The 17361-nt window shown below is 45.3% G+C and overlaps 1 protein-coding gene across 2 annotated transcripts in view; it reads left to right on the forward strand.

Annotated features, from left to right (window-relative positions):
* The first annotated feature begins 216 nt into the window (after positions 1–216).
* Znf569 (zinc finger protein 569) overlaps positions 217–17361 on the forward strand; it is a 37265-nt gene continuing 20120 nt past the window's right edge. Inside the window, exons 1-2 of one of the 2 annotated variants that reach the window (XM_075985745.1) lie at positions 217–884; positions 2272–2429. The gene's annotated coding sequence lies outside the window, so the exon portion shown is untranslated. Of the gene's footprint in view, positions 1236–2271; positions 2430–17361 lie in introns of both variants that reach the window. The other variant, XM_075985756.1, reaches the window with a different exon arrangement.

The following is a 17361-nucleotide window of genomic DNA, read 5'->3' on the forward strand; positions in this document are numbered from 1 at the left end:
CGTTTCTCCAAAGAAGATGTGCACTGCCCAGTAAGCAGCTGGAAAGTTGCCTGATCTGATTTGTAATTATATTACCAAAGAATAAAAGGTGTGGACAGCAAGGGAAAAGATGTGGAGAGGAGGGTCAAGGTGCAAATGCAGTCTTGAAAGGCGCGGAACCTCAGGTCCTGCTCACAAGCCCCACCCCAGCTCATGTGCCTCCTTTCTCCCCTTTCCATTTAACTCTGAAGATCTTGCCCGCGACGCTTCTTCCCAAGGGGTCCGCCTCTTTCTTGCTCCGCAGGGAGCCCAGCATTGACCTTGGCAAGTCAAAAGGCCCCGTAGTGAAGTGTTAAAATGGAAGAGCCACAAGTTTCTCTTGCTAGAGATAAGGAGAATGACTCCCTTTCTAGCAAGTAAGAACTTTCTTCAAACCTCTGAGGGAATGGGGGCTTTTGTCTAAATGCCAGACCTTGAGAGAAAGGCTTTCTTGGACGACCAGACACGTAGGAACTGAATAAACTCAACCGTGCTTCCTGCTTAGACCAGACTTCTTAACCCTGAGATTCTCAGCAGGAGCAGGGACTGCTTTTCCTTTGGGTGAGCGACAAATCTCGGGCCGCGAAGGCCTCTGGGAAATGTAGTGCGGAGCAAGAAAGCGGCGGACCCATTCTGATTCTTCTCAGTTGCAAGCCGCAGACCCGGGCTGTTAAAACCAGGCCGGAGGGAAGCCGCTGCCCCAAAGACGCTGGGCCGTCAGGGCCGGTGCAGGCCTAAGCCGATCCCTTTCCTGGAGCGGGGCGCCCTCACCTGGGCACTCTCCCGGTTCGCTCACCGGAGGCCAGGCCCGCCCGGCGAGCCGCGGGGCCCTCTGGGAAGTGCTACCCAGCTTCTAACGGACCCAGGTTTGTGGCGCTTCTCCCCCGCCAGCCTTCGCTGCGCCGGCTCGTAGTCCCCCCGGGCTGTGAGCATTGGGCGGCGGTGGGATGTGGGATCGCAGCCGGTGACCGGGCTCGGCGGTGATTCCCGGGAAGCCGCGAGCCCGGAGGCCGGCAGTCTTTGTGCTGGGTGGGAGTGGGGCTCTGTGGAGCCCGGTGAGGATGGAGGAGGCGATGCCGGCCGTTTGCAGCGCCCATGGCCTGGGCGTGATGTGGCTGCAATTTGCTCGTTATCCTTTATGTGCCTTTACGAACATGGGTGCACATGTGCATGACTGAGATAACGAATGAAAGAGAAACTCTCTGGGTGGAAGTTAGGTAGGTAGAGTTGTGTGTGTAGATGTGTGGACACCATGTTTGCTCCATTTAGTCGTTTATAGTAATGGAAAATGCGTTTCTGTACGAAATATTAGTAGCCCCAACGCCTGAGTATTTGACGATTTATTTTCATGTATTGACAAGCTTTTTGTGTTATTCGCCTTGCTGCCCCCACTCCATTCCCCAAATATCAAGATACAGAAAAGCCCTTCCTCAAATATCAAGATGCAGAAAAGCCCAAAGAACAAAAAATTATTCAGTTCTACTAGGCACATAGGTCCTGTTAAATTTAGGTTTTTACACTCCGTGAATATAAACACTTGCATTATGTGCTCATATAACAAGCATGGTGGCTTAAAAGAGCAAGCGCATATATACAGTTCCGTAGCCCACGTTTCATTTAATAATATGTTGTTAACCTAGCGCCATCAACAATTTCAAATGGCTACTGTTTCCATTTTCCTTGGTATACAGCTGTCTCCCGAATAATTTGTGTCTTCTCAACCTCTTGAAGTTATAAACCAAGTTCATGAAGAACTGTTTGGCAATGCTCCAATGTATCTTCTTCCTCCCTCCCCTGCTCGGGTAGGCTTTTCGAAGTAGAATTGGTACGGTAATAATCCTCATTAAAGTCTCCCTCAATCTAAACTTTTCTTCCCAATGCAAGGTTCTAACATCCTACAATATTACTAAAATAATAGATTCATCCCTATCATTTCAGTAATATTGGAATAGAGATACACTCCAGATAGCAATACATGCTATAAGTGATGGTAATCTTTATTAACTTTGTAGTTATAAAATACAATTTTAATCCTAGCACTCAGGACGCAGAGGCAGGCGGATCTCTGTGAGTTTGAGGACAGCCTGGTCTACAAGAGCTAGTTCCAGGACAGGCACCAAAGCTACACAGAAAAACCCTGTCTCGAAAAACAAACAAAAACTTAAATTGAGTTTGCAGTACTTGTTACCAAAATCAAGCATTTTGTGATTTGTTTTTCTAAAGTAATGTTTTATTTTCTGCTTTTGTTTCCAGAGTTCTTCCTCTGCTGAGAATCCTTTTAGAAACTGAAAATTGATTGAATGTTGGACACCTATCACAGTTTTTGGTGCTTGGGATAGAGCAGTGAAGAGAAGAACCAGCTCCTCAGCTACCATGATACTCACATCACTGTGGACCAGATAATAAACAAAGTAAGTGAACCAAAATATCAGATGCTGAAAAACACCAAGAAAAGAGTCAAAATAGGAGGATCTTTAGAATCAGATATTTAGTTTTAGATGATGAGGCCAGGGAGGGGATGTTGAAAGGAATGATGAGGAGATGATGGAGGAAAGGAGGTGGGGACCCGCACAGCTGAGGAAGGATCGCTGCATACAGGAGCCGTGAGGAGATGATGGGAGGAAAGGAGGTGGGGACCAGTACAGCCGAGGAAGGATCTCTGCATACAGGAGATGATGGAGGAAAGGAGGTGGGGACCCGTACAGCCGAGGAAGGATCGCTGCATACAGGAGCAGTGAAGAGATGATGGGAGGAAAGGAGGTGGGGACCAGTACAGTCGAGGAAGGATCTCTGCATACAGGAGATGATGGGAGGAAAGGAGATGGGGACCAGTACAGCCGAGGAAGGATCTCTGCATACAGGAGCAGTGAGGAGATGATGGGAGGAAAGGAGGTGGGGACCCGCACTGCCGAGGAAGGATCTCTGCATACAGGAGATGATGGAGGAAAGGAGATGGGGACCCGCACAGCCGAGGAAGGATCTCTGCATACAGGAGCAGTGAGGAGATGATGGGAGGAAAGGAGGTGGGGACCAGTACAGCCAAGGAAGGATCTTTGCATACAGGAGATGATGGGAGGAAAGGAGATGGGGACCAGTACAGCCGAGGAAGGATCTCTGCATACAGGAGATGATGGGAGGAAAGCAGGTGGGGACCAGTACAGCTGAGGAAGGATCTCTGCATACCTGGCAATTGCAGCTTAAAAGTTTCGAGGTTTTCATGCCTTCTTGGATAAAATGCAGGTGCTGGGTAAAATAACAAATAAGGAGGAAGCCTAGTTCCAGATGTGAGAAGAAAGCTTGGTGGAGGGAGGCGCGCAGAGGAAATTGGGCTTTGCAGTCCATTGTAATGATTTTGGCTTTTACACTGAGTATTTTGGGAATAAATTTATCTGCTTAGTGGCAGCTTTGGCTGCCCTGGAGGCTGAACAGCTGGAAAAGGAATGCAGAAAGGGCGGGGACGGAGAGGGAAGGAGCAGAGAGACCAGTTAGGAGACCTAAAATAGTCCTTGTGAGATGAATGTCGCCTCTCACTCCGGTGCTCAAGCAGAATTGATGCAGAATGTAAATGTAACAAGGTAGTTCAGTGTTGATTAGGTTTAGAATTTGATTTTTTAAGACTAGGCTGGCCTTGAACTCATGAAGACCCACTTGTCTTTGACTCCCAAGCACTGTGATTAAAGGTGTATATCACTATACCAAGCAAGTGTGTATCCCATTTTAACCTCACTTTTGCAAAACTTTTTCAGAGTCACAACAGCCATTTTATATTTGGCAAAGACTTTCTCAAACAATAAATATATATTTAAAGTCAAAAGAAAAGAATTTGATTTTGTTGTTGTTGTTTTGGTTTTTGGAGACAAGGTTTCTCTGTGTAGCCTTAACTATCCTGGAGCTCAGTCTTTAGGCCAGCTGGCCTCCAACTCAGAGATCCACCTGCCTCTGAGTGCTGGGGTTAAAGGTGTGCGGTACCACTGCCTGGCTAAGAATCAGTTCTTGAGAATGGAGGCAAGTCTTACTCAAGGCGCTAATGAGATTCTAGTTTGGGATACAGTGTGTAAAGTGTGATGTCACGTTGGCAGCTGCATATACAAGTGTGACGTTCAAGAGACCTAGAATGGGAAATTATCAGCATATAAATAATTCTGAAAATCCGAAGGATAAATGAGATCACTTAGAGTGGATGGAAAAAGACAGAGGTGAAGAACTGATTTGGGTGTTACTCTAATGATTGACATTTGAGGGATAGTGGAGAATTAGCAACAATGTCTGACAGAGACCAGCTAGAAAAGTCAGAGGAAATGAGGCGGATGTGTTAGAAACGAGTCTATCTTAATGAAAACTGTCAAGCACTACAGATAGGGTACTGAAGATAAAGAGTCATTGAATTTAGCAACATAAAATTCATTGGTGGCTCTGAAAAAATTCAGTGGATTATGAAGCCAACGAGAACTAGAGAAGAAAAACTGGAGAAAACAAATCCAGATAGTTCTTAAGAAATCTACCTCCCCACACCCCCAAAATCAAAATATGCAGGATGAAAGAACTATAAAAAAAACCGAGGGAGGAATGTGTATGTGCTTAACGAGACAGAGCTGATAGGGTCAGATGGCAGAGTACACCTTAGCGTGGAACATGCTCACACTAGTAGGAAGAGAGAAGGCAGAAGCAACTGGACAAGAGACAGGCCAGCAAGCAGGTGGTTGATGAGATCCTGCAAGCTTTTTCTCCACACTCCTTCAACTTTATAGTCAGCTGAAGAAGACCCAGCCTGACCCAGCTGAGAGACTGGAAAGAGGTGTTAGGGGTTTGAAGAGAAAGCAAAGCAAAGCAAAGCCAACACAAACCCAGATCCGCACTTGAAGCCAGCAGGACTGATGTGAAAGAGAACCGGGAAGCCTTGTGTTAAAATGAGTTATTGTATTTTCTGAGTGTGGACTTTTAAAAAAGCTTTATTTTTATTTTATGTGTGTGGGTGTTTTATCTGCATGTATGCCTGTGCATCATGTGTGTGCAGTGTCCTTGGGTCCTCTGGACATTGAGAGCTGTGTTTGTGCTAGGAATCCAACCTGCAAGAGCAAGTGCCCTCCCGCTGGGCCATGACACACACACCCCGCCCCCGCAGCCCCAACTGACAGTTCTGAACTGAGCAGATGAAAAGGCGGGACTAGGAAGGTACTGAAAGACAGAGAGAGATCCGTGGAGCCACGGAGGGGCTGAGATGGGGGGCAGTGAGATTGGTGGAGCCACGGAGGGGACAATGAGAGATTGGTGGAGCCACGGAGGGGACAATGAGAGATCGGTGGAGCCACGGAGGGGCTGAGATGGGCAACAAAAAGGAGGTTTTTCAGTTTTGGTTTTCAGACATCTGGTAAACAGAACAGAAAGAGCTGGACATGATGGAGGCAGGGAGATGACCCGTTTTAGATTAACCTGGGCTACATGGCAAGACTCAACAAAAAAAGTAATGATTGGACTGTCATTGTCACTATTATTTCTTCTGCCTTTACAAACTAAAATATTTTCCTAAAGAAAGAAAAATCCCTCCTCAATTATTTAGAGACAGTTTGTATAAGAGAAAGAGAATACATGGACTCCCCCCCCATTATAGGATTTAGGGACATTGAATTGTTTCTAAAGTGTGTCTGTCTGTCTGTTTTTCTCTCTCTCTTTCAGGACAGGGTTTTACTGTGTAACAGGTTTCCCTGGAACTTGCTCTGTAGACTAGGCTGGCCTGGAACTCACAGAGATTTATTTATGATTGCCTACTTGCCTTTGTGCACACAAGTGTATGCAGTGCCTTCAGGGGCCATAGTCCAATCCCTTGGAACTAGGTATTTACAGGTGCTTGTGGCCATCTAGTGTGGGTGCTGGGAACTGAACCTGGGCCCTTTGCAAGGGCAGCCTGTGCTCTTAACCACTGAGCCATTTTCCAGCTAGCCTCTGGCATCTCTTCCTAAGCTTTTGTTTGTATTACTATTATATACTCATTGATTTCAACATACTAGTGTTTCAAGTTTTTGCAATTACTTCCTATCTTAAGTTCAAACTTCTTATTTTCAATAACCCTTCAAGGTGGCTTCTGAGTCCCCAATAGATTTTTATAATTTCCTCTATTTGTGTTATCACCCAGCTATTTATTTTTGAACATTTCCTGCTCTAGGCATGAAGTCAGTATTTTATGCATGGTGTCCCAATTTCTCTTAATGAGAAATAGTATTTAAGACCATAATTAGGGCGGAAAGATGGCTCAGGGAGAAATAGCATTTAGAACCATAATTAGGGCTGGAGAGATGACTCAGTGGTTCGGAGCACATGCTGTTCTTGCAGAGGACCTGAGTTTGATTCCCAGCACCCACATCAGGCAGCTCACCACTGCTGTAGCTGTAGCCACAGGGGTCTGACACTCTCTGACCTCCAGTGTGCATGCACAGCCTAAGTAATAATTAAAAAGAAAATAACTTTTAATCATGTTTTTAAAAGACCTTTGTTGTTATGGTTTAGACAAAACACTGTGGTTTCCCGAGGGGTGCAGTGGCAGAAATGCTGCAGGTCCCCCCCGAGTGGCAGCAGTGGGCAGCGGGCCATGAAGGCAGCTGGTCCCAGGCAGGGAGCTGCATGGCGGGTGAGAGACAGAGACCTATTTGGCGTGCCATGCAGAGAAAGTGGCTATTTACTTAGTGGGTTCTGAGGAGAAGGGAAAAGAGCAGAGAGGGAAGCAGAGAGAGAGAGAGAGAAAGAGAGAGAGAGAGAGAGAGAGAGAGAGAGAGAGAGAGAGAGAGAGAAGGTGGGGAAGGGAGAGAGGTCGGTGGGGAGGGAGTGGGCACTGCTTGTCTCTAAAAGGGACAGGACAGACCATTACATTTATTATAATGCTTATTACTATTGGTATGGTCGTTGTTTCTAAGTGTGTGTTATAGCTCTGGAGGGAAAGACACCCTGACTGTCGGATGTCAGGCAGTACCTCCAGCTGTGAAGGGAAGGGATCCTGGATACCTGCAGCTGTGAGGAGGAGGGCTGACTTCCTGACAAGCTGTGTCCTGGAGGGGGATGGTCTCTCTGCACATCTCTGTGGCAATCCGTCTACTCTGGAACAGAGAGTCTGGAGCGGTTGAGCTCTGCTCCACTCTCCTAAGGGAGTTTCCCAGCAGAGGCGTCCATTGCTTCTCTGCTCCACTCTACAAAGAAAGTTTCCTAGCAGAGATTCTGCTTTACCCAAAACTTTCAAGAGATTTATTTGGGATGAAGGAATCCAGGAGAGCTGCTGACTGCCAGGGTGGAGAAGGGCAGCTGCCAACTGAACAGGCACAGGGCTTATATAGGGCTTCTTAGGAGTGGAGATTTTTTCCAAGGAGAAGATTTTCAGGGTGGGAATTGGTCAAATTTTAATCTCCTGGATCTTGGACAAGCTCAGGGGGGCTAGATTTTGTGTTCAGGGATTGGTTGGTTTTATCCTCAGTTGGTCAGGGCAAACTTGGCTCAGGTTATAGCAACAAAGTATTTTTTTTTTCTGTTCTGGTTCCAGGGCCAAAGTGTGTTTCTTTGACTCTGGTTTCAGGATTGAGTGGTTTCTTTGGTTCTGGTTTCAGGGTTAGAGTGTGTTTCTTTCATTGGCTCTGGTTTCATGTTGTGGTCCCGGACACAACTCACATGATTTTATCAGGAGGGAGTTTTCAGGGATCCCTCATGGAATCCTGAGTTTACATCCAGAAAATTCACCCACGTTTATTCTCCAAACAGCTTTTATACCAAAGCATAAACTGAGGGGGAAGTTCATTAGCACTCTGTTTCCTAAGTAACCAGGAGAATGACTGTGGTCACGGCCACACCTGTCTATGCCCATTTTGTCGTCTTCCTACCTATGCCTGCTCTGTCATGTAGACTGAATTAATACCTCTTTCCCAGGCAACACAAAATATAGTTGTGTGAATAGCAGCAGCGGTCAGCTGGGAAAACATTATTACTTTGGCTTTTTAATTGAGCACACACAATTGCCCAAGAATCACTATCTTAAAATTATCAGTTAATCTGTTGCGTAGTATAAGGAACAGCGACCATAGTCAGTTCTCTGCTAAATCATCTCCTAGGTCCATCCTTGCTCCTCTGTACTGACGAGCTACTGCTTCAAATTAAGAGTTTAATTTCTTAACTAGCAAAAACAGGAAGATGCAGCCATAAAAACTTTCTGTTTTTTCGTAAAACTGCTGTAGAATAAGTTTTGTACTTATCATACATACTTGCCATAGCTGAATCATGATTAATATACTCTACCTGCTTGAGTACCTGTCTATAGTTTTTTGTAAGCTCTCTATTGGAAATTGGGTCATTGTTCCCTTTAAGAATTTTACTTTGTAGCTCAAGAGCTCCCATAAGAATATTATAATTAAGGCTTTAGCCATTGCGTATCTAATTAGGTTTGTAAACTATCTTCCTTTTAAGTTGCAAGACTGCCTAACTGATAGGAAAATGGAAAAAGGAAAGCACATTTAACTAGTGATGCTGGCATAACTTGATATTAACATATAGAAGAATGAAAATTGATCCATATTTATCACTTGGCACAAAACTGAAATCCAAATGAATCAAAGGCCTCAATCTAAAAGTAACCACACTGAACCTCATAGAAGAAAAGTTAGAAGTACACTTGAATGCACTGGTGATGTGGGAGTGTCATATATCAATCTGTTGATTTCATTGGTTAAGCAATAAAGAAACTGCTTTGGCCCTGATAGGTTAAAACATAGGTGGGAGGAGTAAACAGAACAGAATGCGGGGAGAAAGAAGCTGAGTCAGAGAGTCGCCATGATTCTACCACTCCAGGCAGACGCAGGTTAAGATCATTCCTAGTAAGCCAGCTCGTGGGCTCCACAGATTATAAGAAATGGGCTAGTCAAGGTGCGAGAGTTAGCCGAGAAAAGGCTAGATATAATGGGCCAAGCGGTGTTTAAAAGAATACAGTTTCGGTGTAATTATTTCGGGGCATAAGCTAGAGCTAGCCATGTGGGCGGCCGGGTGCCGGGGACGCAGCCCCGCCGCTCCTACTACTACACACTGGCACATCAAATATGGCCCCAGTGGCACAGACATTGAGAGAAACAGTAAGTAAACGAGATGTCCCGAAACTAAGAAGCTTCTGCAAAGCGAAGGACACAGCCATTAAGATATAATATCAGCCTATAGAATGGGAAAAGATCTTTACTCATTCATTCCAAATTCAGTGTAGAAATATGGGCCTGTATAATATGGTCCTACAGTTTCAGGGCCAGGGTTTGTTCCCTTCACTGGCTCTGGTTTCAGGGTCAGGTGGGTTTCTTTGGCTGGCCCTTTACCCTACACCTTTCTAATTGTTTGTTTTTTCTTTGGCTCCTGTTTTCCTTTTCTAGCTCCTTTATTTGATCTTCATAAGTAATCTCTGGTTTTACTCTTTGATTTATATTTTCTTTTTTTAAAATATTTATTTATTAAGTATACAGTATTCTGTCTGTGTGTATGCCTGAAGGCCAGAAGAGGGCGCCAGATCTCATTACAGATGGCTGTAAGCCACCATGTGGTTGCTGGAAATTGAACTCAGGACCTTTGGAAGAGCAGGCAATGCTCTTAACCTCTGAGCCATCTCTCCAGCCCCGATTTATATTTTCTTTAAAAACATAAGAGTATTGCCCTGCATTTTCAATATGTATTTTTTAACTCATCTTGGTTTACTTTGAAGCAGAGCCGCCTTGTCCTGTTCCCAGCACAGGAGCTGTTTTACTGAGTGGTCTTACGTCTCCTTCCCACATTTTGTGCACATTGGTCACTGATGTCATTCATCCCTGTGCTATAATTAGCTAATACATTGATATCACTGTTGTTTGAAATAAGCAGTTTTCTCTCGATCAGTTACTGAAGGACCCGAGGAAATTTTTTCTTTGACCTGTATTGTCCCATCATGTGGTTTCCCGTTGTCATCTGCCCGTCACTACTGTGAGCATTACAGCTTGGAGGGAAAGGTTTCCTGGCAGCTGGAAGCCAAGGAATACCAGGAAGTCACACTGCACAACAAACCTCACACAAGAGATTTGTTGGGAGAGGAAAAACAGGAGGGTGGCTGCCTCTGCTTGGGCGAAAAAGAGCAGCAGACTGAACAGGAAGGACTTGTATGAGTTACTTGGGAAGGGGGTGGTGGATCTTTTCAGGGTGGAGATTGGCGAGATTTCCTATTCAGAGATTGGGCTTTTTACTCTGTAGAGTAGGGGCAGGGTCTAGCAGTTAAGGGGAGTTAAGAGTGTTCTGTAGGTGGAATCTGGCAGTTAGAGGTCCTTGGGCGAGGGGCCTGGCTACTTGTCTGGCTTAAGGGGGCTTACATTCCCCTATTTGTTTATAAATTGTTTATAAACAGTCGGGTCATGGGAAAGGGGGCAATGCTATCATTAGACTATTTCCTGTTCAGTCAGGGCCTCAAAGTCCTTTGGGTGAACTTGATCTTCACTGTCGGTATAATTGGCAGTCCCTGGCCTCTGGCTCTGTAGTGAGGGACTAGCAATCCTGTAATCTCTGTAGCTAGGGACTAGTAATCCTGTAATCTCTGTAGCTAGGGACTAGTAATCCTGTAATAGCAACTGATTAAAATTCTGGTTAGAGATCTGTTTTTGAAGAAATCTAGACAAGAGGTTTATCAGGCAGGGTGCAACTAGTGGGATTAAGACAAGCAGGAGAAAGGGGGCTAAGAAGGGCCGTATCCAATTCCATGTTGGACTGTCAATGAGCTACTAGCCTGAGGTATACAGCTGTTTCTTACATTTTTGGAGATTCATCTGGAGTTGCTGGATCTTGTCTTTTACTATACCTGACTGGTTGACATAGAAGCAACATTCCTCCCTGAGGAATAGACAAAGACCTCCTCTTTCTGTTCTTAGTGAATCTTATCCTTACCAATTTTGTAGCACTTAGTGGCCCAGTGAGTCTAGTTGGCCCTGGAGGGTAAGGATGCTCTGAGTCACCCATTGGAGATCCCGATGAACTGAGAGGAAAAGAGATGGTAGATAGCTAGGGAGGTAGTCAGTCCTGGGTTTCGGCATCAAAATGTTAGTGCTATAGCTCTGAAGAGAAAGGTTATAACACAGCTTGGAAGGAAAAGTTATCCTGGCTGTCAGAAGGCAGGCTATACCTGTAGGTGTTACAGCTCTGGAGGGAAAGGCGTCCTGGCCGTCAAAAGCCAGGCTATACCTACAACTCATAAAGGAAAGTTATTCTGGCTGTCAGAAGGTATAGCTGTGTTCTGGTGGGGGGGATGGTCTCCCTGCAGGAGTGTAGCTATCCTGCTCCTCTCTGAGAAAGCCACTACAGCTCAGCTCTGCTCCGCTCTGCTGAGAGTTTCCTTGTAGAGATGTCCATTCTTCTCTGTTCCACTCCACTAAGGGAGTTTCCCTTCAGAGATGTCCATTGCTTCTCTGCTCCACCCTGCTAAGGGGGAACCACCCCCTCCCCCAAATGTAGCAGCTTGCTCCTGCTCTGGTGAAAATTATTATTTCTCTGCCCTGCTCCACTCAGAGGAAGAAGGTCTTAACCCAAAATTTATTCAAGAGACTTATTGGGAGGGAGGAATCCAGGAGAGTGTCTGCCTCTGCCAGGGTGGAAAAAGGCAGCTCCCAACTCAATAAGTACGAAGCTTATATAGGGCTTCTTAGGGGTGGAGTTTTTCCAGGGTGAAGAATTTTCAGGGTGGAAATTGGTCCAGTTTTAATCCCTGAGCCTGCACAAGCTCAGAGATTGGCTGGATTTTGTGTTGAGGGATTAATTGGCTTTCCTGCTGAGTTGGTCAGGGGCAGAGCGTGTTTCTTTGGCTCTGGTGTCATGGTCAAGGTGGGTTTTTTTTTTTAATCTCTCTGGTTTCAAGGTCAGGTGTGTTTCTTTGGCTGACCCTTTACCCTATACCAGGCTGGTGACCGCCTTCAGATCTTCTTGCCTCTGACTGCAAGTGCTGGGATTTATGGGAGTATACCACCATGACCAACTGAGGTCTTACCATTGCTTGAAGGAAGATCTGTTTGATAAACTCCCTCAGTTTTTGTTTGAATTTCTCTGTGTCCATCACTGTTGAAAATGGATAGACGGTTCTGGATTAGTGTTTTCTTCTTCAGGCAGACACTCCCTGCACTGTTTTATATCTGTGGTTACTTTAAAGATGACTATAGTTCTTTGCTTTTTTCTGTAGAGATATGGTATTGGTTTTTTGCCAGCCTTCTTTTTATTTTTGGTATGCCATGTTTGTGTGTCCCCCTCCCACCCCCACACACATTCTGTTCTCTGAGCTTTTTAGAGTTGTGACCAGATCTGTTATCAGTTTATAGTATTCCTATATATTATTGCTTAAAATACTTTTCCTTTTGGTAACCCATTTGTATTCATAATATCTATGTATCATATGCTTTAGTATTGTCTCATAGCTTGGCTGTTTTCCATTGTTTTGTGTTTATGCTTAGAAAGTATGTGTTGACATATCTTTAGACTCACTGATGTTTTCCCTCGGTGTATAAATTCTGCTCATCAGCACAAAGACATTGTTTCTGTCTAGTGTTTTTTATTTGTACCATCCCCTTTCCCCCTAGTTTCCATCTCTTTGCTTATTTCCCCCAGTTTCCGTTTTCCCATTAGCAACCTCAACATGCTAATGATGGAGTTTTCAAACTCATTTCACAAACTTTGCCTCGTCTTTCCGTGTGAGTTACTGTACTGTGTCATGGAATGCCGAGTCTTACAGTAGTCTATCTCATAAATGCTTCGTAACACTAGGGAGCCTAGCAGGTCAACAGATAGTACTGTTGCAGAGTGATAAATGCCACAGTGTGGGAGCTTAAGGGGTACAGGAGTATAAGTAAGTCCACATAGAGGAATACCCCACCCCAAAAGTGAGGTGATCTTGACTTAAGGGGTACAGGAGAATAAGTAAGTCCACATAGAGGAATACCCCACCCCAAAGTGAGGTGATCTTGTCTTAAGGGGTACAGGAGTATAAGTAAGTCCACATAGAGGAATACCCCACCCCAAAAGTGAGGTGATCTTGACTTACGAATGGGGCTTTGGTAAAGGAGCAGCAGGCTGGTTGGAATTCAGGGTGTGGTTTCTAGACATAGGAACAGGATGTGTAGTTTGTTTAAGAAGGGCATATCCTTGTATATAGCTGGAGTTTACCTTCAGGAGTGAAAGAGGAGACCTACAAGGCATTCAGAAACAAATCTATACAAGGAGCCACTGAATGAATTTAAACAGGAGAACATTTATTTGATAAGTATAATTTAAAATATTTTATATGTATGTATGAGGTCTTGCATGTGTGTACATGTACCGTGTTTGTGCTTGGTGGCCTTGGAGGGTGTTGAAGCCTTTGCAGCTGGAATTGCAGGCAATTACGAGTGCCCAGTGTGGGTGCTGGGAACTGCACCTGGGTCTTCTACAAGAATAGCAATGCTTTTAACACTGAGCTACTCTCTAGCCACAGTATAAAATTCTTGATTAAATCATGGGATTTAAAAAATTTACTTTGGAAAGGTGGCATTTAATAGGGTTGTTTGAACAGTAGGTTTAAAAAATATGAGTATATGTGTGTGGGTTGTACCTGTTGGGGGGCTGCTCATAGAGGCCAGAAGAGGGCATCAGCTTCCCTGGAGCTGGAGTTACAGGCAGTTGTGGGTGAGCTGCCTGCTGTGGTTCTGAAAACTGAACCTGGGTCCTCTGGAAGAGCAGCAAGAATTCTTAACCACCGAGCCATCTCTCCAGCCCCATGACTGTCTGGATTCTATTTTCTCACCAGTGTTCAGCACTTGTGGTGTAATAGTGGTGCTGTGTTAATGTGGAAGAATCTCTTGGTTTTTAACAGATACAAGAGTGAAGTTGAAGTATTTTAGAGAAAGTACGAGAACAAATGTATCGGATGAAAGCAAACACTCTGAGTGAATGTTTCTACAAGCATTTGTGTAGAGTTTTTAAAAGTAAAATTGAGCCAGGTGGTGGTGGAGCACTCCCAGCTCTTGGAGACGCAGAGGAGGCGGACCTCTGAGTTAGAGGCAGCCAGGGCTACAGGGAAACCTTGTCTTGGGGAAGAGTTAGTGAAAATGAATACAAATGAAGGGGAATTGAGCAAAATACATAAAAGTTGATGACATAAGCTAGAGTTAAGGAAGAATAGGTCAGCTATTTTAGGAATCCCATCCCTCTTTTAGCCTCCCGTCCGGAGGGAGCAATTTGCACTTTGGTTAACAAATATAAGCGGAAGCTTCCTTCTCAACTGCAAGGACTCTAAGTATCTCTGCAGGGCAAGAGGAAGCTTATAAGCAAACTCTTTTTTGTTGTTGTTGTTTATTTTTTGTTTATTTTTTTAGTTGTTAAAAAAATTCCGCCTCCTCCCCGTTCCCATTTCCCTCCCCCTCCTCCCACACATCCCCCCTCCCCCCTCCCCTTCCCCTCTCCTCCCTCCACCCCACTCCATTCCTCCTCCTTCTCGAGAATGAAGAGCAGTCCAGATTTCCTGCCCTGCGGGAAGTCCAAGGTCCTCCCACTTCTATCCAGGTCCAGGAAGGTGAGCATCCAAACAGGCTAGGCTCCCACAAAGCCAGTTCATGTATTAGGATCGAAACCTAGTGCCATTGTCCTTGGCTTCTCATCAGTCTTCATTGTCCACCATGTTCAGAAAGTCCGGTCTCATCCCATGTTTATTCAGTCCCAGACCCGCTGGCCTTGGTGAGCTCCCAATAGATCAGTTCCACTGTCACAGTGGGTGGGTGCACCCCTCGTGGTCCTGACTTCCTTGCTCATGTTCTCCCTCCTTCTGCTCCTCATTTGGATCTTAAGAGCTCAGTCCAGTGCTCCAATTTGGGTCTCTGTCTCTATCTCGATCCATCGCCAGATGAAGGTTCCGTCCAGATGGAACTCCTCAGCGCCTAAACAGGGACGCCTGGTAGCCCAATGAGCCGGGGACAAAAGGAAGAACGTGACAGGCAGGGTGGGGTCCAGTAGAGCACAGGAGACCCTGCAGCACAAGCTGAAGGTGCCCGGGCTCCCTTGTGGGGGACCTTGAGGCCTGCCTGGTATGCAGGCACTCACCGCTCTGGGTGGGTAGCCTTAGTGTAGGAGCGGAAAACTGTTCTTGAGCAAAGGACCTAGCAGACAGCAGGGCAGGCTTGGGGGGGGGGGGAGGCATAAGCAAACTCTTGTTCTCTCATGTGAGCTTCCTTTTGAAAAATTTCTGTTTAAAGTAGAATTTTTCTTTTGTTGTTGTGGATTGACTGAGTGAGTGAGCGATTGAGAGGTGTTCTTATTCTACAGCCAGGGTGACCTTGACCTAAGAAGACCTTCCTGTCTCAAGCTCCCAAGTGCTGGGAATACAGGCCTGTTACCACCCTCACTGGAAACTAAAACATGCACGAATATACATGCTTATGTGCATGGTGTGTACACATATAAATGCATGTATATATTCAAAGATAGACAGGTGACGTCTTGTGAGAAGGAAGCCTCTTTTCCGCCGCCCCACACCTGTCTCTCTTCTGCTGAGGCCAGTGCTGTTTTTCCCAGACGCTCCCTGGTGGTGTTTACCAAAGCTCTGCACTTTCCCTGACACTGCTGGTTTCGTACAGTAGGGAAGGGTATGGGACAATGCACAACCCAAAAGTCAGGTAGACCCCATCATTTAAAAATTAACTCAGCTCATATGTGTTGTCAGTTTGAAGAGCAATGCTTGGTCTTGTAAACAGAGCAGCCAGTTGTAAAATGAAATGACCCACTGCTGTCAATAGATCCTTAAGCAGCTGAGAAAATGACCCACTGTGACAATCGATCCTTAAACTGCCAAGAAAGCTGTTGGTAGTTTGTCTGGGTTTCCGACTTTCTATGTCTTTCTTTCTACATGCTAATCTCTGGTACCTACATTTCTCTATTCTTATTTCTAGATCCTTCAAGGGGTCTGCCACCCAGCTCCCAAATCAATATCTTCCTCCTCCCCTCCCCCCCTCCAGAGAGAGAGAGAGAGAGAGAGAGAGAGAGAGAGAGAGAGAGAGAGAGGCTTACTGTTACTTATAAATGCCTGACTGTTACTTGGCTTGTTTGTAGCCAGCTTTTCTTAAATTATCCTGTCTACCTTTTACCTCTGGGTTTTTTCCTTTTCTTACTTGTGTAATCTTACTTTCATTCTTACTCTGTGTCTGGCCCCTTCTTTTCTCTTTTTTTCTCCTCCTATTCTCTCTGTCCTTTCTCCTGCCTCGCTATTGGCCATTCAGCTCTTTAGACCAGGCAAAGAATCACAGCTTCACAGAATTAAACAAATGCACCATAAAAGAATCCAGCACATCTTTTCATCATTAAAACAATTGTCCCACAGCATAAACAAATGGAACACATTTAAAAATCATATTCTCCAACAGAGTACTTGGGACTAGACTAGAGACAGGCTCACTTGTCTTTCCGGGATGAAAAGAGTCAAATCCTTTCTCATGAGAACCCTGAGGCGCTGTAGTGGGACACGGTGTATCCAGTGCAGTAGCCGAGTGCTGCTGGGCTACAAATAGGACAAGAACTTGGCACTCAGTTACTGGACTTCTGGGCCCTTTCCCACCATATACAGACACTGTTTCCATTGACAAGGAGATCAAATTATGTATATGAATTCAGTACCTGTGCTGGTGTTTGTTTCTCTGGAAGCGTAAAATAAATCTGGTCATATGACAGCAGCCAGGTTCAACAATTCAGGTGTGATGTTCAATTAATTGATGTTTTCAACCTTGATAAGATCTAGAATCGCTGGGACATGGGCATCTAGGCACACGTTAGGGGGCTCTCTTGATCAGGTTAATTGAGGTGGGAAATGTTTGAGCTGGGGGGGATGGGAGGAGAGGTTGGTGTGAGGGGGTCCCTGTGGGTGTCGTACTGGAACCGTGCAGAGATGAGAATGGAAACTCAGTGCAGATTGACTTCTCCAACCTGATCAGACCTCAGGAAGTCCGAGCCAGGCGGTGCATTGCCAGCATATTTAAAACAGTGCAGTTTGGGAGAAGTTTCCAGGCAACAAACAGTTCAGTTCCAGGTACACAATAAAGCTTAAGGGGTGACTACATCAGGAATCCATGGTTTGTGTGATCGTGAGGGCAGGTTCTTTGCTAAAAGGCCTAGAATCTAGTGTGGCCTCTAACATAGAGGTCATCAGGCCACAAAGTACCAGTAACAGCTCGCCTTAAGGAGGGAGGAGTCTGGAATAATCATTCTGGGGAATTAGGGCAAGGTCTGTCCCTTAAAAGAGAGCAAAAAAGGACACTCTCAGCTTTGTGGATGAGATGCAGGTATTTGATTTTTATTTCCTCCATCTGGACGTGTTTAACA

Source organism: Microtus pennsylvanicus, chromosome 1 (assembly GCF_037038515.1).
Source record: "Microtus pennsylvanicus isolate mMicPen1 chromosome 1, mMicPen1.hap1, whole genome shotgun sequence".
Taxonomy (NCBI): domain Eukaryota; kingdom Metazoa; phylum Chordata; class Mammalia; order Rodentia; family Cricetidae; genus Microtus; species Microtus pennsylvanicus.